This window comes from Accipiter gentilis, chromosome 14 (genome assembly GCF_929443795.1).
Source record: "Accipiter gentilis chromosome 14, bAccGen1.1, whole genome shotgun sequence".
Lineage (NCBI taxonomy): Eukaryota > Metazoa > Chordata > Aves > Accipitriformes > Accipitridae > Astur > Astur gentilis.
In genome coordinates, this window is record NC_064893.1 from 16,229,195 (window position 1) to 16,254,085 (window position 24,891).

Genomic DNA, 24,891 nt, shown 5'->3' on the forward strand with positions numbered 1-24,891 from the left:
CGGGGCTGCCATTCTCGACGGGGAAGCGGCAGGAGGAGGCTCTGCAGGGATGGGGGGGTCTCGGGGGCGTGTGTCACGCATGGAAGGAGCCGTGGGCGGTTCCCACGCAGCGCGGGGCGGGGCGGCGCGGCGCTGCGGAGGGGGGGGAGCGGCCGCTCCCCCCCTCCGCAGGGCCGCGCCCCGCCCCGCCCCGCGCTCCCGCCGCACGGCGGGCAGGCAGGCAGCAGGCAGGCAGGCAGGGCGGGCAGCTGCCGCTGCGGCGTGGGGCCGCGCCCGGGAGGCGGCGGCGGCGGAGCGGGCTGAGCCGAGGTGAGAGCCCGGGCGAGCCGCGGGATTTTCTGGGGGGCGGCGGGGGGGCGTCGAGCAGCGGCGGCAGCCCCAGGTGCGCTGCCTGTAAGGGAGAGGCAGGCAGGGCTGCGGGCAGGAAAGCTTTTCCAAGCCGGGCCTGCCCTTCTCGGCAACGGTGGGAGGGAGGGAGGGAGGAAGGAATGAGGGGGGGAGGGCGTGCGGGCAGCGCATCCCACATCGTGACCTGCCTCCCGCATCGTGTCCTCCCTGCCCGCCGTGCGGGGCGGGATGCTGATGTCGGGGCGCGGCTCCCCACGGGGGTCCAGCAGGGCACGGGGAAGTGGGGGACACACGGAACCCGCGCTTCCCACCCGCGAAGGAGCAAAGCGGAGTGCGGGGAAACAGCAGCGCGGGTCGGGTCCTTGCGCCGGGATGAGCCAGCCCCGGGGATCCGTAGCCCCGAGCTGCGGGGTTGCCGTAATAGCGTTTAACTGCCGGGCTGTGATTTCAGGAAGACGATTTACATTAGAGGGAGAATGTGGAGAGAGCCAGGAACAACTTGGAATGGGTCCTCGCATATTTCTGTGGTTATTTTTGGAGTATCGTCATATGGCAGGAGGTGGGCTCTGGAGGTATCCTTGAGCTCAGCATTTTCTCCATAGGCTGGTTACCCGGGAGACTGTACTAGAGGACCTGCGTGGCCCTTTTCTCTATCAGTGGTTTCCGTATAAAACACTATTTCTCTTGCTGTTTCTGCGGTGGTATTGTTTCCCTCTGGCATGCCCAGCCTTCAGCGTGTTATGGTGGGGACCCTTCTGTGGACAAACAATGGTCTGGGTATGCGTGGTTGAGTATTCACAATGTGTTGCAGGAGCAGGCGATGGAAAAGCTGTTTGATTCAGCTGTAGATGGTGTGAGGTGACTCCTGATCAGCCCCCTGTCCGCTGCTGTGGATGAGGTGTGGCTTCTCCAGCATCCCCAGAGAGACCAGCCCATGCATCAGTCTCCTTCCTGCACTTAACTGCCGCTTTGCCTCCAGCTTTCTCATGCTAGACTTGTCCTAACTGATTTTTGCTTCCAAACAACTCAAGATGTGGGAGGCACGTTGGTACCAAGGTCTGTTTCTTGGGGCTGCCTTGCAGATATCTGTGTCCTTTGCGGCCCGCTGGAGGACTCTGCATGTGTCAGATCCCTTTGACCATGGCTGTGCAGGCTGGAGAGCTGTTCTGGTGGCCCTCAGTTGCATGCCCTTGTTGCCATCAAGCAAGTTTGGAGCTGAGGGGAGGCTGGGTTTGGGCAATGATCTTTGCAAGAAGGGAATTCCTCTTTAATTATATTTTTTTTAGAGTCTGGTTTGGTAGGCATGGAGCCTGTCTGTGGACGCCTTCCCAGGGTGCTCAGAGCTGGGGTCCCCTCAGGGTGCTCAGAGCTGTGCTCTCAATGAGGACCCTGGTCTCTGCTGTGTGCAGAAAGGCAGGGCATGTTCTGGAAGCTGTGGCAGACCCCGGCTGTTGTAGCATATGGCAGGTCCGCAACCACCCTCTTTCTCCCAGAGCATTCCTTCCTTATGCAGGGGTAACCTCCATGTTTGGTGTCAAAGGACTGTGATGTACCTGTCCCTTGGGGGGGGTGCGAGCCTCCTCCCCACCTGCAGCCCCAGCTAGGAACAGAGTATTGGTGTCTCCTTTCCTCTTTGCGCCATCCTTGTGCTCTGTTGATTGCTTTAGCCGCAACTTCAGATGGTAATGCAGTCATTAAACCAGACATCACTGTAAATAGCAGAGCCCTGGGTTAGGCTGCAGGGGTACAGGGTGTCTGGGAGGGCAATGATGCAGCTCTGGGTTAGCTGCAGAGCCTGTGTGTTTGTGCTGACAGTAGGCTGGCTTCAGCTGCAGGTGATGTGTTCTTCCCCTGCTGTTTTGGTTACTTGTTGATGTTGTAGCTAGAACTGTCCAGTATTTTTATTTTTACCAATTTTTGAGAAATCAGCATTTTCTAAAATGCTCAGGGGAGATGTTTTGTTTTGGAGGAAGCTTCTAAAAAAGGTTTTTGAAGTCTAGTATTGTATTAGTGGTCAAAAAGCGTAAGCATAGAAGAGATCCTGTGTTCCTGGCATGTGGAGGGTGAAGTCTTTGGTACCCTTCCTGGCCAGTGCAGGCATGGAAGCTTGCTGGGCCCCCTTTCTTGGGCTGCTGCCATGGACCACCACAACAATATTCCAGGCTAAGTGTCTTCTGGCGTGTGGTTTATGGGTGGCCAGGAGGGGTGGCTGGGTCAGCTGAAGAAGTCACTGCACTGTAGAATGGGGAAAATCTTAAAAATCAATTTTCTTCCCCCAGGCAGTTGAGCTCCCTGTTAAGCTCTGGGTGATGACCTTGGTCCTGGTGAGGAGCTGGAGCTCTCATTGACTTGCAGAATAACCTTTCCGCTTTCTGCTGGCAGTGCTGAGCCCTCGTCCCATGTATAACTCCAGCATCGCTCTGTTGCCTGGGTTCCTCCTTGCTCTAGTGTTCCTGCTGACTTCTGCATTACTAGAGGAGTTTTTCAGAGACAGACAGACCAGTCAGGTGCCTGATTAATTTTGTGCCTAAAAGAAGAAATCTTTCCCATAGCTAATTAGGATTTCTAAATTAGGAAGTCACAGAGAATGACCTGTCGGTTAAAGGGCAGGGAGTGGGCTTGGCTGTTCCCAGGCTTGCTTCAAGTTTCCTGCCCAGTCTTGCAGACATCACTTGGGTGTCCTTTGCCTTAATTTTTTTTGGCTATGGACAGGGGATATTTCTCTGCTGCCTTGGGCACAGTGCTACGGCGCCTGAGTGACAGCTGGGATACCGATGGGGAAGCAAGCGTATGCAAGGAAATGGGCTGAGTATGGGCTTAAGCTATGCGGCAGATCAGCGTGGGCGTCTGTAAGGCCTGTGTTTAGCTATATAGTAGACTTTCATGCAGTGCCTGTCACTTGGAGGTCTGAGCCGAGTCTGAAGCTCTGTTTTAAGCATAGATGCAAAAGAAGAAACGTGAAACGGTGGAGGTTCCTGAGTCCCAGATTGCTGGAAGCTCCTGTGCAGGAAGACTTGTGCAGCTACAAATAAATTACTCTCATATGGCATCTAAAAATGTGCTTGTGCTGAGGCTGTGACAGTGATGGCTGTGTGGCTTATTGTTCTCATTAGAGCAGTCGGGTGGCTCTGAGTCAGCAGGTTTGGATTTGTCACAGCTGGGGCGATTGCACCAGGGAGACCTGTGAGGTTCCATGGTGCTGACTGGAGGGGTTGACTGTCTCCTGGCTGTCCCCTGGCTGTCTCCTTCTGCATGGGGACGTTGGGGTTTGAGCCTGGACTCATGCTCACTGTTGGCTCGTGCTGTCACTTGAGCCTGGAAGGAGTTGTATGTATTTGTGGGAGCTGGAGGACAGTCTCCTTTGGGAGCTCCTTTCCAGCACCTGCCCTGTGCCGTTTGGGTCTATAAAGTTGAGCATCACTACTGCCAGGGAGGCAGCTTGCCAAGTAGACCAGTCTTTCTCACGCAAATCACCATGTCTGGATTACAGGAGATGGGAAGCATGATGGGAGGAGATCGTCTTTGATGGGGACGTTGCAGTGTTTCCTTGTGGCTGCAGATCCATCTTTTTCTCTCCTCCCAGCCCTTGGGTGGAAGCTTGTGGGTTGTCCAGGACCTAGGTTTGCCTTAAAGGGAAGAGGAGGAGATCTGGGCAACCACTGTCTTCCACTGTGGAAGTAGTGGCTGCTTTCTGCAGCAGCTTGCCTGTCTCCACAGCGTGCCCCTGGTGCAGAGCAAGATGTTGAGCCCAGGCTCCATGGATGTCCCTTGTCTTGGATGATAGTTGCTTCCTCTGCCCTGACTTTCTCCACAGAGGTGAACTGTCTGGGGGTGCATGGAGGCATCTGTACCAAGAGCTGTTGGGCTGAGCTTTTGTACAACTGGGACAGGAGCCAAGGTTTGCTCTCCTTGTGCCAGACAGGGAACTGTGGGACTGTGTGGAAAGGGGCACTCATCCCAGAGCCTTAGGTGGGTGATTTGGTATGAATACGTCATGTCTGCTTGTCCCAGTACACAGCTGAGGGTGCTCTGAACTGAAGCTGAGAATTAGGCAGTGTGCTGCCTGTAGTGTGTGCATGCCCATGTGCATGCTCATGCACACTCCCAGGTTTGCTGTCTGGGAGTGTGGGAGCAGCAGACAGAGCCTTCAAGTCTGGATGATAATGCTCTGGAAGAGGAATTTCTTACCATCTTCTGCTGATGGTCTGTCTTTTTGCCTTCCGGAGGGCAATACTAGCTCCCGTGGGGGGGCTTAGCACTGCCCTAGGCTGGGTTTGCCCCATGCAGGAGCTGCTGTGTCTGGGAGCAGCTGGGTCTTGGTAAGCAGGAGCATCCTGGGTCCGGAGGGATCACAGCGCAGAGGAGACTGGGCTGACCCTATTGTGCTCAAAACACGAGACAAATGAGGCTGAAGCTGCAGATCTGCAGTTGCCAGCAGGTCAGCAGTTTTGCTGGGGCACTTGGCCTCTTTGTGGAGATGAAATGTGGTAGCAGTTTAATATCTGCTCCATCCCCCTTTCAGAAACCAGCCCTCTGCCATGCCAGGTATAACTGGACCCTGCTGCCATCTCACTGGGCTTTGCTGTCCCTGACCCCTTCTCGGTCCCAAAAGCTGATGCTCCTTTGCAAGGTATTGGTGATGAGGTGGAAACCAGGACCAGGTGCTGCACTAGTGTAAAATGCATCCTGCGTTTGAGGCGATGCTGAATGAGGATTCACAGCCCAGCCTTGCTGCCAGGTTCCACCCACAGGCTCCTTCCTCCCTCTGCTCCTACTAACCCACTGCCGGGGCCCTGCTTGCTGCCTGGCAGCAGAGTGGGGATGTGTGCTGGTATCCTTCCCCGAGTATCAGATGGAGAGGAAGACACAGGGTGGAGTCATCTCTCGCACAAAGGAAATGTTGAGGTATCGTTTCTGCCTTCGGTGGATTTTTTTAGGTGGCTGGGGAGAGATTAAACAGGATCTTAACACATTCACAGCCCCCTTCCCACCTCATTTTCCTGTGAATCTGTTGCTGTCGTGGTATCTTTCAGAAGATATTTTTAGCTTTGGCTTTTCTTCTTTCCCCCCCCCCCCCCCCCCCCCCCGTATCAGGCTTTTGAAGGGAAACACGTTTCTATGGGAGAACAGAATGAGCCATTTCACGAGACATTTTGTTATGGGCAGAAGGGCCGAGAAATCTGATTGTGCGTTTTAAATGACACATTCCCCTTTGTAATCAGCTAATCGTACTCGCTGGGGTGAGTGCCAGCAGAAAGCCATCCTGGCTGGGCCAGGTGCAGGCAGGTGTGGACCCTGGCAGGCTGTGGGGCAGAACTGGGGATGGACCAGCCCTTTGCATCCTCCTCCTGCTCATCCACCCAGGACTGCCACCCAAGTGGCCACACGTGAAGGCTGCAGTCCTGGGAGGGGTCCGGTGGATTTTTCTCCTTAATGATTCTATTGGGGAAGCAGTTACCCCTGTGTATGAGAGAAGCAATTAAGTGTTCTAATTAGGTGCACTATTGATCTGGCAGTGTTTCTGCTGGCAGGAGCTCCTGCTGAACATGGCATGGCGTGGCACCTGACAAAACTTTGGGTCTCTGCTTTGCCAATGAGGAGAGGGATGTGGCACGTCACTGGAAACCGAATACTGTATTGGAAAACATATGAAAAATAACTTTGACCTTCAGGATATACAACACAAGCATTCCCCAAGTTGTTCTCCTGCTTCTAGCCCTCCCTAAAACCTTCTTGTCAGGAACTGTTGCCATGCAGAAAATCTTGAATGATTAAGATAAAGGAGAATAACCTGCTATATTAGCTTTGCAGAAAATGAACACTTTCAGGAACCATGCATGCACTGGGTCCAGGAGCCATGGTGAAATTCAAGGGGTCCTGACGCGGTGGTACAGGACAGCTGTTGCGTTACTGCTGCAGCAAGGTGACTCCTTACCTCTTGGTATCGTCTCAGTTTTGGTGGTGGGTTGATGGGGTACGGCCCCAATTTTTTGATGGGTTAATGTGATTAACTCAGTTTTGGCCATGGGTTAATAAGACATCGTCTCAGTTCTGGTGAGGGGTTGACGTGACATCATCTTCAGGGAACCAAGGTCTCAAAGTGGGAGGGCGGTGCTGTGTTAAGGCCTAAGGTGTGGTCATAAGGCTGGGTCTGCTGCTTGCTATGGGAAGGTGCAATTTTTGACAAGGATGTAAACCCAGCATTGGTGGTGAACTTTGGGGTGGGAAAGTTCCAGCCTGAATTCTCAGCAGTGTTGCCTTTTAGGAGATAGACTGCAAGTCCTGACAGATGAAGGTCCTGCAGAGTGAACTGGCCAGAACAAGGGAAATGTCCTTTGAAGTCTGATCTGGCTCTGGTATATGCATGCCTACATGACGCAGGGGCCATTACCCCTGCAAATTCACTGGGGCTCTTCTTCAGGGAACCAAAAAATGCTTTCTGGTAGTATGGCATGAGTAAATACCTGCAGGTCACCTTGGTCTGGTGTGTGATGCATTTGTAAGGAATGCAGCTGATGTTAGGGTGACCGTTGGAAGTACTACAGGACATAGAGAAAACGCAGCTGCCCATGCTGTGTTTTGGTGGCAACTTCACTGTCGCTGTAAGCTCACCTGGCCACTTCTGTGCTGTTGCAAGAGCTTTGGAGTTCAGTCCCACCCCGGCACGGTGCTGCTGGCTGCAGCAGCCCGGTGTGTATAGGCAGGGCAACCTGGAAGGCTCATGGTGTTGTGGTCCATGGTCATCTCCTGCTGAGCACTGGCTGAGCTGTTCCTTCTCAGCTCGCCAGAGCTGATATGGTCCCAGTGCAAGGTGGAGCCAAGGTGGAGCTGTGTACAGCTGGACCTCTCTCCCGTCATGCTTTGCCCTCGGCTAAGCTGCCCTGCGGCTGCCACGCTGCCCTGCCCTGTTTATGTTCATGCTGTGGTGGACACGTGAAGGAGACAGTATGAATCCTTGTCCCCTTCCTTGCCCTTCGTTGGACCCATCAGCTTTTTTGCAATGCGCTGGCCTAGATTGGAGTGAGCTGGGCTCAAGGTATGGCTCCCTCCTAACACCAGCCAGCAGTTGAGCCTGCCAGCGGTGCTGGCTGGGATCTGCCCCTTGCACAGACCATAGCCTTCGTCTGGCTGCCGTTGGTGTCCCAGCTCCTGCTTCCACAGCCAGCACTCACCCAGTCAGGGTCAGGCTGGATGACTGCAATGACGATGTTGTGACAATGTGGGTCACTGTGGGGTGTTTTTTGAGCCTGGGGCACTGTCTGTGGCTGAGATGGTGTATGCACTGGCCTGGCACCGGGGAGAGCTGCGTGGTAGGAGATTGCGATGCAATCAAGCATGGATTTTTGCTAGCAGGAGTGTTATGGGGAGCTGTTTGTTTGCAGGCAGAAGTGAGCAGGGTTGGGGGAGGGTCTTGCTCCCACTGCCTGTATTCTCAGAACACTTCATTAATATGATATTAATTGATGTAGTAGCTCAGAACCTGCTGTGGTGCAGCCAGCCCTGGTGAATGCTGCTTCACACAGTGGAAGGAGGGACAGTTGGTGTCTGATGGAGAGTACAGGGGCTTTGTTTGGCAGCGTTAACACAGGAGGGTTGGGGAGCATTGAGTGCCACTGTCCTGCCTTTGGTGACTGTATCCTCCATCCTCTCTCACAGGAGGAAGCCAGTGCAGCCCTGGCGAGCCCCGGGTGTCAGGGCTGCTGGTGCAATACCCCTTCTTCTGGTTGTATCGAAAGCTGGCTGCTCTTGTGCCTGCCCATGTGTCTGCCTGCCCGTCTCTGCTGCGTATCTCTTGACTCGCCTTTGAGCTGGGATGGGAGAAGCTGGGCGTACGAACCTGGGAGCTGCATGGGGCCCCCACAAAAATCACTAGGCTTGGCAGAATGGCAGCAGGGCCACGGAGGCTGTGCCAAAGAGGGGAGAGAGCCCCACAGATCCCTGCAGCTTTGCGTGACTGCGAGTGGGAGCACGAGCTGCTGGTATTGGAGTCCGTTCCCCGAATCAGCTTGGCCTATTGGGGCACTCATGTGGTCTGCCGCTGGGAGAGGGCAGAGCTCTTCTCCTGATGGAGCTGTCTCTCCTTTGGCTTGTTAGCCTCTGGGCAGTGGCATCCGCACAAGGAGGCAGGTGAAGGAGAGAGAGGTCTGTCATGAGCTCTGGGATCAAGGGGTGTGGGCACATAGGTAATGGCAATGGGACAGGAGCCTCCACATGCCAGTGGCATCGCTTGGTCTGTGGGCAGCACAGGCTCTGTGTGTAATCGTGAGTAGGTCAGGAAAATGCCATTTCCAGGTCTGGCAGAGCAGCGAGCCGTGCACCGGGGCATGCATTCAGCTCCTGTGCTGGGCAGTGGTGTGGAGGTGTTCAGGCCCTGTGACACTGGCCCTACAGTGCATGTGTGTGTGGGACCTGGGGCTGCGGGTGCAGCCAGCGCTGGTGTCGGCTGGCTGGGCACAGGGGTGCTCCCCGTTGCATCCCAGCCCTGCTCCCCATGTAGTGAGACAGCTGAGCGAGTAAAAACAGTCTACATGCTGGCTGCAAAGGAATCTGTCCCTGGTGAGCAGGGGTGTACGAGAGTGTGCCTACCACCCAATGACATCCTGCTTGCGCTTCCCCTTGTGTGAGAGCGGCAGAGAGCTGGGACAGGACCTTGCACTCGGTGGTGGCTGTAACTCCCCCCTCTTCCTGCATCTCTCATGCAAATCATTTGGGGGTGCAATTTCTCCCTGCTCAATGGTGACTTTGTTTCCTTGGAGGTGCTGAAGCGCCTGGCCTTATTGCATCAGGTTTTCTGCCTGGCGGACAGCAGTGGGTCCTGGATGGAACGGCCAGAGCCCCACATGGTAACTGCCCAGCCATGGCTCAATTGCTGCATGTCACCATGCTGCTTGGGGACGCTGTCCAAATGGAAAGTGGAGCAGCTTTTATGCCTCAAGTGAGCTCTTGGGGAAGCTGCTGTGGATCAGTGTCACTCAGCACAAGCCGTGTCAGGCTATGCACAGCTGATGTTTGCTTGTGGAGAGTGAAAGGTTTTTGCTGAATCCATGGGCGAGGTGGGTGCTTTGCATAGGCGGGTCATCCTGCCTGCTTTGCTTCTGTGCTTAAGGGAGGATGGTCCTTGCCTATTGAAGGTATGTTTGAAAATTAACCCTTGGAAAAACAAGGTGTCCTTGCTGTGCTGTGCGACTGTGCTTCCTCCTTCACATAACTGTAGTGCCTGCTGGGCTGTTTTTCCTCCCCCATTAGATGCAGTTGTCATCTAAAAAGCGGCCCTAAAAATGCTGTTGCAGGATTGGGGCTGTTCCTACTAAAACTGCTGATTTCAGTCCTGGTGTGCCAGAGCTGCTGGTCACTCCATGGACGAGTGAGTGGGGCTGCCTCCCGTGGGTCCTGCATCACTGACCTGCATCGTTACCTGGGGTAACCGTCCTGCCGACCAGATGTTGCCCTTGGCATTACCGCAGGGGCCACGCCGGTGAGCCAGAGGGGCAAGTGACAATGGGGTGGCACAGATGGCCCTGAAAGGAGAACTTGGGTAGTGCCTGGCGGTGTGAGCCAGGAAAGTATCTGTTTCATTTCTCGGAGGTGTGTTTGTTCTGCAGCACTGCCTGTAGTAAATATTTGCTTTTATCACTCAAATGAGCAGAGCTGGCTTGCGATGCACGCAGCGGGCAGGCTGACTGCATGAGAAGGTGCTGTTTTCACATCAGTCTTTTTGGGAGTAAAGCGGCATCTAACGTAATCTGGAGCTTACATTCTCCAGCAAGCAGATCTGTATGGAGTCTAAACACAGTGCTCGGGCTGTGCGGACACCATCTTGTGATGAAGTGCCTGGCTAACGTTCTTCCATGTACTTGCCATCATCTCTAGGAAGGGTCTCTCCCCTCTCTCCCCTCTCTCCCCTCTCTCCCCTCTCTCCCCTCTCTCCCCTCTCTCCCCTCTCTCCCCTCTCTCCCCTCTCCCCCCTCTCCCCCCTCTCCCCCCTCTCCCCCCTCTCCCCCCTCTCCCCCCTCTCCCCCCTCTCTCCCCTCTCCCCCCTCTCCCCCCTATTTCTTCTTTGCAGGTTCTGAATTGTGCCCAAGCAGAGTGCTGAGAGCAGCCCCTGGAAGCAGTGTGAGTTTATCCTGAAAGGTTTTATTCTCCTTTCCAGATCCCACGTAAGGCTGAGTGGGTTTTGCAGCATAGAAGGGGTTGCTCAGCGTGGAGCCAGTGCTGCAGGGAGGCTTGTCTGCCAGAAACCCCCGACAGGACTGGAAATCTGGCCTGCTACCACCAAAGCACAAAACTGCTGGGCTTGGTCTTGTTCTGGCTTTCTTTGTGTTGGGATTTTTTCCTGGTTTAGTTAGGGGTTGGGCAACAGCTTCTTTGCCAACAGAAAGGCTCCTACCGGCTGCCCGAGTCTTTGCCCGCTGACAGAGCGACTTTGGGATGTCACACTTAATGCTGAGTTTCCATGCTCTCTTTTGTGCGGACGATTCAAGGAAGGTGGCATGTTAGCAAACCAGCCATTGTGGTTTTTTTGGGTGTGGATCGGAGCCGTAGGTCCCTGGGCTCACGGGGGCTGGGCATGGCTGGCCTGAGACATGTCCAGGTGAGGCTGGCACCGCTGGGCAGCTGGGCGTGAAGGATGGGAGAGGGCAGCGATAGGTCTGAGCTGCAGAATTAAATTGCTGGGATGCCTGAAACAGCCAAGGGCTTGTGGTCCAGGCCTACTCAGGGACCCCTGGTGTCCATCCAGCTGAGTGGGCTGCTCTGCTCCAGGGCCCCATTGCACAGCGGGTTTGCACAGTGCTATCCCTATGAAACCAGATATGAGCTGCTTCTGTGCGTCTTGCAGATGGTGTGCAGCTGGTGATAGCTGGGAGGATAAGGTCTTGCTTCTGCTTTCACTCCCTGACCTGCAAGGTGAGCCTGGGCAGAGGGCAACACAGCAGTGCTACCCTCGCTCTGGGCCCAAAACGGCAGCAAGGTGTCATCATCTGAAAACTGGGGATGAGGAGCTCTATGGCTGCACCCTGCTGTCCTGGGTCTTTCTTGGGTGACAGGAGCCTGCGGCAGCATGTACTGTGAGGCTCACTGCATCTGTGGAACCCCACTGCTCACCCGGGTTTGGCTCTTGTCCACACAAGGTGAAGGGAGCAGAGGCAGGCATTGCCCTCGATGCGGGCAGGGTATCTGCATCCTTGCTGAGGGCTGTGATGAGCTGCTGCAATGTGTTCCTTGGGGCTAGAGGTGTCTCTGGCTTGGAACGGGGCAGCGTGTTACTTTTTATGAGCGGTTTCTCACTAGTGGTGCTACAAGACCATCCCTCCAGGAGGGCTCTTTGCGGGTCTGGCAGGATGCCAGCTCTGCCCATGTCCGCGGGCATGTGTCTGTAGGGAAAGCAAGGAGAATGACAGGGTTTCTTGTCCTGTCTCTGTATGCTGGAGTTGGGGTGCTGCAAGACCAGTTTTGGAATTGGTGGGGGCAGAGGTGCAGGCCCAACTTCAGTGGTGGATTGCATGTGATCCTGCATCACTACGTGCCTCAGTTTCTCTCCAGCATGGTGTGGGGTGCCTGTGTGCTTCTGCTCTGGGGCTCTGTGCAGGGAAGGCTGCTTGGGAGGTTGAGCACCAGTCACCACTGACGTGGGAGCATTCGGCTGCTGGCGATACCTGGCAAGCTCTGCCCCTACATGGGGGTGTGAGTAAGTCCCTGTTGGGGTTCCCCACACCTGGGGTGTCACAGGGAGTTGGAGGACACACACCACTCTGTGATGACCTCTTGTCCCAGCCAACCCCTTGCTTTTGCTAGTGGCCTCTGTGTCCCGGGTGCAGATGGGGGTTGGTGGCCCAGGTCTGGGTGTCTGGTTTCATGTTTCCCTCTTTCAGTTGCGTCTCATGAACCAGCACCAGGGACTTGGGGAAGCACTTGCACAGCAGAACTGCTTCATGGCTGTGTGCTCTGAGCAGACTCGCCCAGCCGTGTGCTGGTTGCCCACAGGTCCCAGCTCCCTGGCAAGTCTGGGCAAGCGAAGCCTTGCCAGCATGGCCTGGGCTAGTTGCTGCTTTGTGCTGAGGGCGGTGTGCTTCTGGAAGGGTTGGTGACACTCCAGTCATGGCACAGTGATTGTGCTGATGATGAGCTGCTCATTTCTCTGTTTTTCTACAGCTCCCTCACAGCTGATGTAGTGTCCTAACTCCTGGATGTCATGAAGGGCTTGCTGCTGGGATTTGGTAGGTGAACGGAAAGGACTGGCTCCTTGGGAGCTTGCTCAGAGGAGATGGTCATCCATCAGTTGGACTAGATGCTCATTGTAGGTCCCTTCCAACTGAGCTACTCCATCCTCCTCAGAAGGGGTGCACAAGATGTGACCATTACCTTGGGGAAAATGGCACTCTGTAGCCACTGCTTTAGACCCAAACAGGGCTCTTCTGGGGCTGCAGATCAGAAGACGATGACTGTAGGCAGAGAGCTTGGGCCTTCCTTTGGAAAGAAAGAGAAGATGGGGGAAAGGCAGGGCCAAGCCCCTTGCTCTAGGTGCTCTTCACCTACTGGAGCTCCTCTCCTCTTCCAGCACACTGCTTACAGGCTGGCCTTCTGGTTTCCAGGGTGTCTGGTCCTGTGTTCTTCTTACACTAAAGCAGATTATCTTGCCTGGCTGCTACATCCCAGCACAAGACAGCTGAACCCACAGTCTCTACCTTACTCTGCTTGCTTTTGTCAGCAAGCAGTGATTGCTGCAGAGGCAGCGAGTGACCTGGAGTGGGGACGGGAGCTGTTCTCTGCTGTTGCTGGCGGAGGAAGAGTGATCCCTGGTGATAGGTGGTGCACACGGTTTGCAACAGCCCCTACCTGCTTCTGGTGTGTATCTGAGGTGCCTTGCTGGTGCTCTGCAGTGGCCGGCCACAGGGCATATCTGCAGCTGGGTGAACTGGGTTCAAAGAGCACTGGTTGTAACCATAACAGCCTTTGGTTCAGTCTCACTCCCTCTGCTGCACCAGAACAGCCCTGGGCTCCATGCTGGTGCCACCCCTGCATGAGGGTTGGAGTAGGAGGAGAGGGAAGGCTGCAGTGCTGGTGGTCCTGGTGTCTCTCTGGAGAGCCTGGTCCCCACCTGGGCTGACTGCTCCGTTTGGCCGTGGCGTCTCTTGGGCATCCCCTTCCACATCCAAAAAAGCACACGGGGCCAGCGGGACATGGCCAGCTCCACAGCAGGGCAGCCCCATCCCCCAGGCAGAGCCCCATGTGCTGTCCGGATGCGTCACTGAGATGGTTTAGCCCCATAACTCTGGTCTCAGGCAGTTTCTAATGGCTGCAAAAGTGAAGACGAGCGCAAAGCAGCTGCTGAGGTCTCTCCCCAACAGCCTGGGCAGGATTACGTCCTTATTATAAGAATTGGCCCAGGATGCTGCACAGATCACCTTTTGCCTGAGAAATGCTGTCGGTCTGTTTTACGTAGTAGTTGGGAGGATGAAGCTGTTCTTTCCTCCCTGCCCTTTGCCCCGTGCAGTTGTGGGACCATGGCTGGGCAGGCAGTGCTGCCAGCCCCTGGCACAGCCGGTGGGAGCTGGTGGCACTGCTGTGGGGTGTGTGTTTGCTCCGTGGCAGCGCTGGCTGCAGCGGATGCTGGGGCAGTGCTGTGCCTGCTCCCCCTGCCCTGGCTCGGGGCTGCAGGTGCACTTTCCTCTTGATATGGGGCCTGTCCTCGCTGGGAGACATGCCTTGGTCAATGAAGCTTGCTGGGTGCCACCCCAGCTGCTTTGGCCTGGGCTGAGCAAACAGGTTTGCGGTATGTGGCAATGCGTGCCCTGAAGGCTGGTGAGAGCTGCCAGGTCCCTCTAACTCAGCTTGAGAAAGGCTGGCTTCTGGCCAAACACCCTGCTTGCTTTGGCTGATACTTTTAACCTCTTTTGCATCATGTCAGTTAGGAGCTGGGCTTCCCTTGTGCTGTGTTACAGCTGGGGTGAGCTGGGATGCCCACGCATCTCTGACCCCTTCTGCCTGGCTGTTGAAGGCTTCTCTGCCTGAGAGCCGTGCTGGGGCTGTGATCTTTCCCCACCTTTGACGTGTGGCACTGTCTGCTTGGGTGGCAGGAGATGGGACTTTCCTTGGAAGATGCAGCTTTGCTGCTCCAATGGCCGTGTGCTGAGTCCTTGGCAGGTCTCAGCGTGGCGGAGAGCTCTATCCCCTCGTGATGTACCACCCTCACCACTGGTTTTGGCCAAGGGTGTGAAGGGCTGGGATGGGATCCTGCCTTGCTAAACTGGTGATCCCAGCAGGGCTGGGTGAAAAGGAAGAGCTGTCTGTTCTCAGATCCCTGCAGAGGAGGACTTGCTACCTGGGACTGGTGTTTCAGCAGCTTTTTTGGCACAGCAGGACCCAAAGGATGTAGAGCTGTAGGCAGCATCTGAGCAGGGTCAGTGTGGGGTGGGGATCTGCAGGGCTTACTCCCAAGGGTGGATGCAGAGGCTGGACCATGTGGGAGACCACCTGGCCCTGGCATCGGTATGCTCCGGGGCATCATATTCCAACAGATGGGTGCTGGTGGTGGCACCTCTCTGGACCTCTTTCAGCCTGGCTCCCCTACAGCCCTTGCTGCTGTCCCCTTTATTCTGGGACAGAGGCTTTTGATTTTCCTTTCTTGCTTTCCTCCCTATTGCTGAAGGGGTTAAACAGTGTTTGGGCCACTTCCCAACCTCATCAGCTACAAGAGCAGGTGCTGAGAGATGCTCAGTGGGAGGCCAACAGGTTCTGTGGGGCATGATCTGCTCCCCTCATTGCAGCTTGCCAGGCTCAGCCCTATCCAGGGTGCGGGTCCAGGGCACTGGTGCTCACCTGTCTCCCTGGTGCCTCCCCAGGGGATGCTCCTTCTGTGAGGGCTGGGTCCTTGTCATGCTGCTGTGTACAGCATCTCAGCCTGCTGAGAGGGTCCTCAGCATGGCCGGTATTTTCTCTGCTGTGGCATTGCTCAGGGACCTCTGGAAAAAGCCAGTTCCTCATGGAGCCATATGCTGCCCTAGAACTCGGGTCTTGGCTTGTGTCCTTCTCCACCTGCAAAGAAGGCAGGATGCTTGGTAGGGTGATGGGGAAGCTGGCGGGGCACCAGAGGGAGCTTTGTGTTGCAGTGAGGAGCTTTCAGAGCCTCTGAGGCCACTGAATGTGCTGGATGGAGAGTGAGGTTGGGTCTCCTTGCCACTGGTGTCACCTGGAGGATGCTCATCCTGCTCCCATGTGCAAGTAATGGAGGCCATTTGAGGTAGCCACCATTGAGACAGCGACCGTCACTCTGCACGCAGCTGCCGCACAGGTCCCACTTTCCTCCAGCCAAAAGCCCAGGGGGTCCCGGTAAACCCCATGGTGGTGGTGTTTGGTGGGGTGAGCAGGAGTGCTGCCGCTCCCCGTGACCCTGGTGTGATGCTTCTTGTTCCTCACCACAAGGTTATGTTTTAATGATTGATTTTGGATGGAAAGGGCAGGAGAGCGAGGGAAGGAGAGGGCTGCTGTAATCCTGCTATGGATTCAGCATGGCTTTTACTGCACGAGACCACTCAGCTGCAAGTAAGAAGGTGCTGGTACCCAGGTTGCCGGGGAGACGGAGACGTTGGTGGATGCTGCAGCCATGCTGGGCGGATTGCTGTCCCACCCATTCACTGCCACCAGTGACAGCCCCAGTTACTGTCCCCGATGCTGTTGCAAGGGATGCAGTGCTGAGTGGTGTGTTTGCTGCCTCCTCCCAAGAGCCCCCAGACCAGTGGCTCCTGGTGGCCGGCGCTGCACCAGTACCCTGGATGGATGCCCCGAAGCCAGGGCCGGCTGGGGAGAGCCGGACAAATGTGGGTGCCTCTGGCATGGATCAGGGGCTCGTGCTCCAGAGCCATCTCCAAGTGGGTCCCTTGTGCCAGCCCTGGTGGGGTGATGCTGGTGGGGGGTGAGAGGCTGTCTGGGGTGGCAAGTGACCTTCCTGCTTCTCGGCTTGTCCACCTGGTGACCAAGACAGGCAGCCCCATCTCTTGGAACGTCTAGACTTTTCTCCTTTTCTAGAAGGCACCTGTCATGGCCCACCTTCAGGTTCCTGAGGAGTGACCAGGGACTGGTGAGCAGAGGCAGATGGTGCCGTGCCAGCCCGGGGATGGGTGCAGCATGTCGGTGCTCTGCCAGGGCTACAGCCCTGACTGCGTCCCCACATGGTCGTCAGCCATCCAACACCTCTTCCAGGCAAGACCACCATGCCTTCTTCCTGCACACCCAGCCCTGGGCATCCTCCGGCAGTTGCCTGCACTATTCGCACTGTTCCCCCCAGGCACCTTTCTCCTGGCTGGGGGTGTCCTGCCTACTGTCAGGAGGGCACGGCGGGAAGCAGTGAACCCATCAGAGATGGCTGCCGGGTATAAGAGGCATCTCTGTCTTGTTCCCCTCATGATGCTGTGAGAGTGCCGGAGCCTCATGCTCGTGGCAGCTCTGGTGTCACTGCTCCGTGCCAAGGAGCCCTGCTGCGAGGCTGGGCTGCGTGGGACACAGGGGTCAGGCTGGGATGGATCTGGCTGAGCCTGGATCTGCCTGGGAGCTGCCACTAGCTTTATGTTCCCAGTCCTGGCTGAGGCTGTTCTGGTTTAGCTGGGAGGGCAGGAGCCGCACCAGACTGTGTCCAGGTCTGCTAGGCACAAGTCATGTGCCGGGGAGTGCTGCCCCCTCTGCCAGCCACTTGTGTCCAGGACCTCCTGGACACAAATTTCTCCCTTGGGTTGTGCTGTGGTGGGGCCAGCTCGGCTGCAGCAATGGGGTCCCTGTTTCCTGCATTCAGGCTGGCTGCAGCACCCTCCTGTGCTGGGAGCAGGGTTTTGTGCCCAGGGTGCCTGGATTGGGACCTTCGTCTCCAAGCACAAGAGCAGGAGACACTGGTGGTTACCATGGGCTCTGCCCACCTTGGGGCTCTGCCCTTGGGTGCAGTGGGGAGGAGAGACTTCATTCAGGTTTGCTTTTTTCCCCCCCTTTATTTATTTTAATTTTTAATTTTTTTTTTAAAAACCAAAACTTCTCCAGCCCTTCCTGGCCACACAAAACCAATACACCTTCCTTCTGTTGTCGTTTAATTGTCCAAGTTCCCTGAATACCCGTCACCTGCCCTGGGGGTAGAATATGAGACACATCAAAGCTAGATTGAGCTTCTGCAGGCACAAAGTGTACATCCTCTGGGAGCTGGAGAGAGATTAAACAGCCGAGAAAAACAACTGCTCAGGATTGTCCAAGAGGTAAAATGGAAGAATTGGGGGAGAGCAAGGGAAAACCAGCAATATTTATTTACCAGAAGATGTCTGCCTTGTGCCTGGGAGGCTGGCTGGTGTGGTGGGACGCCCCCCTGGGGTGAGGCCTGGAGGATGCTGGATGGGAGAACACCAGGCTGGAGCCGTTCTGCAGTGGGAGCTGGGGGGTCTCCGTGCATCTCTCCCAGTTTTGACCCTGGCATGCATTTGTACAGCTGTTCAGGATTATATCTATGCATCATCTAAATGACTCTTGATTCCTGCCACCCCTCTGGCAGGGTTGGCACCTGGTCACGTGGAAGTAGAGGAGTGGTACCAGGGATGAAAAGGGTTAAAATTAAGTGGCAAACTTGGTGTCATACCTGAGCTGGGTTCCTACATGGGGTCTGCGGGCACAGCATTGGCAGATGTGAGTCTGGGCAGTGGGAGTGGACCTGCACCCACCCAGCTGCCTGCGTGCAGTGGGATGCTGCTGCCTGCAACTGGCAGAGACCTGCCTGCACCTGAGGGGTAAATCAGACTCCAACTTTCAGTTGGGGGGGGGGGGGGGGGACGGGGAGGAATTTTAAGCTTTGTATTTGGGAATAATATAAAGCCAATGGAATAAATCCCAAGTGGTGGCATTGTTTGTAGTCTCAGGCCAGATCAAGCCAGCACTTGGAGAGGTGTCAGCAGCTTGGTCTCTAGCAGAAGCCGGCTGCCCGTGTGCATGAGGGGGCATAGCATGGGCCTTAGCAGAGCGGCTTGCTGTGGCTCCTGGTTGCTGCCCTGGCCCTGCTGATGCCTTTGACCAGTCCTCTGTGCCTTGTTCTCTGTGCCTTATTAAACCTGCATTCAAAGAAGAATGGAGGTTTGGGGGTTTTTTTGTTTGTTTTAAAAAAATCCTATAGTTGTAGTAATTTTGTTGCAGAAATTACCTCCTTCCCTTATCTTAAAAGAAACCAAAAAAAACCCAACTCACCTAAGATATTCTACTCCCCTGAAAAACCTTTGGTTTTGATGATGCCAGTGAGCGAGCTGGGCATGGGATGCCGGGCCATGCCAGCTGGTAGCATCTCCCCGGCCATCCAGTGTGGCCTGGGTGGGGGTGCAAGGGAAGGTGGACACCACTGGGAGAGCAGCCTCTGGAGTCCCAACTGTGGGTATCTTGGGCTACTTTAATGCATGGAGCCTTTGCCTCCTGCGATGCTGGCACCCAATGCCAAGTTTTAAGGAGGCTGTTACAGGGTTGAAAGTTCATGGAAGCCCCTCAGCTTTTTTAATGAGACTTCAGGGCAATGTGCTTGTGGTCCCATTGATTTCTTGCAGGACTGATGATTAATCAGATTTTCAGGTTCCAAGTAGAAGGAAAAGCTTGGTTTGCTCTCTAGCTCTGACCCATGAGAGGTCAGACCTGTGTTAGAGACACCAGTGCTGGGGATAGTTTAAGGAAGCCCTAGAAGATCTATTTTCCAGTCCTGATTTTCCACAGTTAATATAGCAATTTCCTGCTCCTCTTTCCAGCCAGCTAATCTGTCTTCGCTCAGAAGTAAGATGAACAGCAGCATAAATTGCAGGCAGTGTCCAAAAAAACATTTGCAAGAACAATTCTATTCCTTGAGCTCCAGCTCCTGCCTGTTTCACTTAATGATCTGCTCCTGGTTCTCCTATGAACCTGTAGCATTTTCTTCCCTGCAAAGGAATTTTGAGGTGTTTGGAGGGATTTTCTCAAGTACGTTGGTCTCTATCAGTTGGGAAGCCACAGTGATGCTGAGGCTTGTGACTTGCCCTTTGCAGCTTGGGGACTTGCTAGGAGGGAGCCGAGCTGTGAAGGATGATGCTGACCAGAGCACGGGGGGTGCTCAGATGCATCGATGTCCCTGGGAAAGCAGGTTGTGTGGTGCTGTGGGGGATGCTCGTTCCCAGTCAGCTGGGCTGGCTGCTTGAGATGGCCTCAGAGGGCATGAAGTAGTTTGCATTTGCCCTTTTCCTTTCCCTGTCTAGCATTTATCAGCTTTTGGAGGCAGCAGCTGGACTTGGGGTGGAAGTTCTGTCTCATCTAAAAGTGTTGCTCCCTTTCCTGTAGGCCTTGGGTCTGAGGCAAGGCTGGGGGCTGAGATGTGGGGGCCGATGGGGTGCAGGGACAGATGGACAGCAGCGGAGCACGTCCCCGGCACCGCCAGGCCCCAGTGCTTCAGCGGGAAGGAGGAAGCTGGCAGATACCAGGTGGAGGTTTCTGGTCTCACCTCTGCTGCCAGAGCCGTCGTGCAGAGCTGGCGCTGCTGGCAGGGACGTGCAGGCGAGGTGGCTCCTGTGGGATGCTGGTCGCTAAGCAACCAGCAGAGGTGGAGCTTTCTGGGTACCAGCCGCTGCACCGCTGCCTGTCTGCTCCAGCATTGCCCGCATCCTCCCCAGGCAGCACAGTGGGAGGTCCTGCCACCCTGCTGGCTGCACCACACTGTCCTGGGGCAGAATGGCACCCCAGAGTGTCTGTGGGCACTGCTGAACCCTGATTTGGGATTCTTCTGCCAAAGATCGCCGACACCCTCACCTTGGGGAAGGAAGGTGTCTTGAAGCTCCTTTGACCCTTTTATTTGGGGCTTCTACCTCTGCTGCTTTCCTGCCTGATTTTGCCATTTTGCAGTGAAGCAGGGCAAAAAGTGGGCACCCCAAAGCTCCTGCACCCTGTGGCTCACGTGCAGCCCCTTGGCTGGGCTGGGGGCTGTGGATGCAAGGTGGGCTGGCTGTGAAACGCTGGGGGAGCATGTTTCCCCTCTGAACAGTTGTGCCAATGGAGCCTGGGTACCTTCAGTCCTCCTTAGGTGGTTGCTGTGTCGAGACAGGGGCGGTCAGGGTGGTACAAGAAGGCTGAGTGGTGCAGAAGGGTTTGGGGAGGTGTCAGTGGCTGCACTGCGCAGGTGTCCCAACTCAGGGCTGTCTCTCAGGATGACTGCAAACCTGCCTGGGTAAGTTGTGGCCTTGGGTCACTTTTTTTTATGACCTTCCCAAGGCTGGGTGTTTGTGAGGCACTTGGAAAGTCTTTGGATCAAATGACATCCTGCAGCGTGGGCAGGAGCTGTGTTGATGACTGCTCGGGGGCAAGAGGATGGAGAGGTTGCTCTGGATGGTGGCTTAAACCCTTCAGTGCACCCCCTGGGCTGGTTGACCATGTGCCATTGCATTGGAGGATGTTGTGTGCTGAATGTTAAACAACCTGCTTCCTCCCCTGCCCTCTCCTGTAACGTTCCTGCCCATAGCCAGTGCTTCTTGTTGGACCTTTGCTGGAAGAGCTGAATGCCCTGGGTGCACAGTCATATCATAAATCTCCTGTCTTCCTGCTCCTAGTGTGCTCTGAACTGTGCTGCCAGCACAAGCATGCCTTTTAAAAGGTATGCATTTGCCTGGAGGAGGCACATTCCTGGCTTTACAGGGCTGCCTGATGTGACAGAGGGGGCAAGCTGGGCAGCCTTTGGTTTTGCAAGAAGCCGTAATGAACTTCCACACCCATCAGGCTCTTTCCTGGAGCAGCGGGCAGGGTGCGGGCAGCCAGTGGAGGATGATGCAGGGTGGGGTTGCTGGTGGCTGTATGGTTTCTGGCACGGGGACTGCTTGGTTTGCCGCTGGATCCTGGTGCAAGGATCTGTCCTCGCTGCGCCCTTTGCTCCCGAGTGGCTGAGCTGCCATGCTGCTGGTGGGAGCCTGTGCTCTGGGCTGAGCTTTGGGGTCCCTGTAAGCCCCCGCAGGTCGGTATGGCTGTACTGGCATGAAGGTGCTGCATGGTGGTGTGGCTGTTCCCAGTCTGGGAGGGGACTGGTGAGCCATTCCCTGCTGAGACATCCCGGTCCCTGAGAGCCAGTGATGGTGCTGGCACAGCGCAGCCTTGCCACCAGGCTCTCCTCCCATGGAGACAGCGAGGTGGCCATCGCCGCCTGCCTGTATCTGCCTGCTGAGCTGCTTTGGAGATGCTTTGGGGTGTGTGGCTGGTGGGCAGCAGGGACAGCTCTTGGGGAGCAGCAGCAGTGGCTCTGCCTGGGAGCAGGGGATGGTTTTCAGCTGGCTGGTGACAGGTAGGCATTTCTGCTTGTGCTACCAAGTGGCTGACATCAGGGGGAGGGAGCTGAAATGTGAGGGAGTTGGGCTGAAACCGGAGAGGTCTGGAATAGCGTTGGTCCTTTGGCACCTTCAGAGGCTGCAGGACCACAGAGCTGCTGCCCTGGCTGGGCTGGGCAGGTGCAGGCAGAGCCCTGGCATGGCCGAGGGTATCAATTGGACTCGGCTTCTGGAGGGGAAAACAGGTGAGACTGGAGGGACCCGTGGGTGCCAAGGAAAGCAGAGAAATCCCCAGAGTGCTAAGCAGGTGGGTTGTGGTCTGCCAAGAAGATGACGCTGCAGCGTCTGGGCTCAGCGATGGCACACAGCATGCTGTGGCTGGTGCTGCCAGTCCAATCCCACATGCTCATGTGGGCCTCTGGGAGCAGGGAGAGCAAACCAGGGGTTGAGGGGTGACTGGGAGTTGCAGTCTGTGCTGGCTCTTTCATCTCACTGCTGGGTGGTGTCTGGGCTGCACTTTCATCTGGAGAAGCACGGGGTGTTTTTGCAAGAGCTGAATCACCACTCTCCTGACCCACTGGTTGAGAGATCTTCGATTGCATATTAATGATGTGTGGAAGGTGTTTCTTGGCTTCCCAAGCTGTGTGCTGTGAGGGGTCACAGCAATTTATTCCTGGAATTATTTATTCAGCTGGGAGGTGTCACTCGAAAGGGTAGGAGTGAAACCTTGTTTAAAATGGCGCCAAATTGCCCAGGTCTTGCAAAATGACCCTGTGCCACTGTGCGTAGTGGGAGCAGGGCAGCAGGGAGGAGGACATGCTGCTTTTGCATCCGGGCAGGCTTGGAGGAGGAGGTCCCTCAGCCCCGTTCCCCCCTCCTCCTGGGATGCAGCAGAGGTCATGCTTCTCTTCCCTGGTTTTTCCGGGTGCTAAAAGGGCTGGGGCCAAAGCACAGAGGGAGCAAGCTGGAAGGAGGGTTCGGTCTCTCAGGGCACACTGTGCCCTGCTGCTTTTGACGCTAGCAGCTGAGTGGGGCAGGCAGTGAGTTGCCATCGCTGCCTAACTCAAGGCTGACTTGGGGGACAGCCCTGTCCCCTCCCTGTGAACTCGGTGGCTTCTTAAATTTGCCTCCCTCCCCCCCCCCCGCCCCTTCTCATGATTCATTTTTGAACCATGGCACAATGCCTTTGGAGCCGCAGGGATGCTGAGCCCAGTTTCCAGGGTGTAGTTTGGTAAAATAAGCTCAGGCTGCTTTATTAACCCTGGAGCAGGGGGATGCCACTGTGGGCAGCAGGTCTCTGCCCATCTCCCGAAGGTGATGCTGGTGGAGGACAGTGCGGTTTGTGCCAGGGGAGGCACTTTTCTGCCTGTCAGCTGTGTTTGCAAAAGCCCAGCATCCTGCTCTGGGGTCAAATGTCTCCGCACTGCCTGGCTCATGCATGATGAGCGAGCAGATGTCCAGGCTCTTGGCAACTGCTGACATAATATAAATACATAATTGCCCAAACACAGATTCAACAAGTGTCAATTAAGTCTGAGCTTGCTGCAGGAGAGCAGCTGTGCCAGCCCTGTTCAGAGAGGTGGGAGAGCCCCATGCTGTGGGCTCCTTCCACGTGGTGGATCCCAAAGCTTGTGGAGGTGTTACACAGGATCGCTGTGCTCACATGAGTGTGTTGCCATGGGATCATCTCATCCTTGCTACCTTTACTCTCATATTTTTCCCCACTTGACCCTATTCATCGCTTGGCAGCTCTAGCCTGGCTGTCGTGCACTGTGTCGATGAAGAGCCACTGTCTTCTCATCATGGTGCTCGACAGCTGCTTCAGCCTTGGGTTTGACTCCTCTTCCCCAGCTCAGCATCCCTCAGGAACTCCAGGTCAGGTCAATGGTTGCAGAGCACAGCAACTCAACAGCCCAAGCTTGCCAGGCTTGCTTGGGGCTGGATACCAAACACCTCTCCTGACAAAGGTGTCTGAAGTAGCCATCAAAGCCCTACATTGATTTAAGACCTGCTGATAGGGCAGGCTTGGGCCTGTCTCCAGGAAGGGACTGGTCCAGACAGCCTTGATGAGACCTTCCTGCCCTCCATTGCCAGGCAGGCTCTGAGCTAGACTTGTCATCTCTGCTGGAGGAACAGGAGCTGATGTGTCCCTGCAGTTTCACTGGAATCAGCCTCTTGTGGTTAGTTGGTGGTGGTCTCCACTAGCAGGTTCAAACCTCATGGATCTTCCCTACCCGAAGGCAGGAGCTGTGGCAGGACTGGGTCCCCCTGATGCTGTGCTGTTGTGTGCTGGGCCAGCCTTGGTCTGTTAGCAGGACAAGGCAGCAGATCTCAGCTGGGCCAGCATGAGGTCTGCTCACAAGCTGGCAGGAAAGGTGTCTGGTGAAGAGGGAACGCTCACACTGTCCTTCATGCTCCTAGTGTGACCTACTTGAGCTCACGCCATCCTGCTGGGCAGGAGAACATCATGCTGTGTTGGCCTGACATTTTCTTTTCAAATGCTCGCAGCAGGTGGGTGGGAGGGAGCAGGCTCGGAGGTGATGGGAAAAGGGTGAGTTATGGGCAATGTGGCTGTGAGACTACACGTGTATGCAGTGATGTGGATGGATGTGTGGTGCAAGGCTCATGGGTGGATGGAGTGACAATGCCTGCAAGCACCTCATGGTTGCAGGGAGGACTGGATGAGGTGGGTGGTAGTGGCAGGGAATGGGTGAGCAGCAAAGCTTCTCCCAGTGACCATGGAATGTGGTGCCCGTGCTCTTCTGCTTTAGTCCTGCTGGTTGTGTGCGTGTTTAAGTGCTTGCTGGGCAGAGGAGCCAGGTCATTGGGAAATGGAGGATGCCTTTGGTGTGAGGTGAAGGGGGAACTGCTTTACTGTAAATGGAGAACATCAGAAGAGATTGTGGTTGTCTGGAAAAAGACTTGGATGCTAAAACATCCATCTGTGTGACCAGTCTGAGGAATAGAGAGAAAATAGCAGGACATGAGGAGGGAATGTAGAGAAGGGCCTTGAGACAAGTATGTGGGCATGAGGAGTCTTGGAAAGCTGTGGTTACGCACCAGACAGCAAATCTCAGTGCTGCAAATGCAAAGCCTTGCTGTCTTGGCTAATAGGGATCTGCAGGAGCCAGGCAGACAAGATGAACCCCAAGGTCCATCCAGCTACAGGCAGCAAGGGCATGTGGACTAGACCCTTATGGCACAGTCAAGACCCTTATGGCAGGAGGAGGAACAGAATACTTTTGGTTTGGACCCAGCAGCACTCGGTGCC

At 55.6% G+C, this 24,891-nt stretch overlaps 1 protein-coding gene across 11 annotated transcripts in view; it reads left to right on the plus strand.

Moving 5' to 3' along the window:
• Positions 1-207: 207 nt before the first annotated feature.
• The window catches only part of EPB41L1 (erythrocyte membrane protein band 4.1 like 1), a 71,372-nt gene continuing 46,688 nt past the window's right edge, over positions 208-24,891 (plus strand). For 10 of the 11 annotated variants that reach the window (XM_049816194.1, XM_049816200.1, XM_049816202.1 and 7 more), the window contains exon 1: positions 214-309. The gene's annotated coding sequence lies outside the window, so the exon portion shown is untranslated. Of the gene's footprint in view, positions 310-24,891 lie in introns of all 11 variants that reach the window. The other variant, XM_049816195.1, reaches the window with a different exon arrangement.